Here is a 455-nt window from a genome sequence, read left to right as displayed (position 1 = left end):
TACATCTACATTTATGGGAAATTCACTTTAAAATCTGGCGATATCATTATATATAGCACAAAGTGCATGGAATTGAAATGAGAATTTTATAAAATAACTTTATTAATGAAATAACCACAAACTAAAAAACAAGGCTCTTCTTTCATTGCTGTTATCATGCCCATCATTTGTATGATTTAAGACTTCCCAGGGAGTTTATCATCAAATATGGAACCAAATACTGTTTCCCTTGTATTGTATGTAGGCCCAAAGGAGATATATATTTCATATGCTATAAGGGTAGTTGTTTCCAAAGTTACTAATGTCACTGATTATATCCTGGTTTAGTAATAAGCATTATCTTCAATTACAGCTAATATTTATGACATGAATGTTTGTTGTCCACAGCACAGATGGCAGCCCCAGTTAGCCAGAAGGAATACCTTAAACGTTACCTTAGTGGTGGTGATGATGAC

General features: G+C 33.2%; 1 long non-coding RNA gene across 1 annotated transcript in view; it reads left to right on the top strand.

Annotated features, from left to right (window-relative positions):
- The window catches only part of LOC119594587, a 9,527-nt gene extending 9,072 nt beyond the window's left edge, over window positions 1-455 (top strand). Inside the window, exon 2 of the long non-coding RNA XR_005230639.1 lies at window positions 388-455. This is a non-coding gene — a long non-coding RNA (uncharacterized LOC119594587). The remainder of the gene's footprint in view (window positions 1-387) is intronic.

Source organism: Penaeus monodon, chromosome 34 (genome assembly GCF_015228065.2).
Source record: "Penaeus monodon isolate SGIC_2016 chromosome 34, NSTDA_Pmon_1, whole genome shotgun sequence".
NCBI classification, from domain to species: domain Eukaryota; kingdom Metazoa; phylum Arthropoda; class Malacostraca; order Decapoda; family Penaeidae; genus Penaeus; species Penaeus monodon.
Note: the sequence above shows the minus strand (reverse complement) of the source record. Positions and strands in the feature narration are given on the sequence as shown.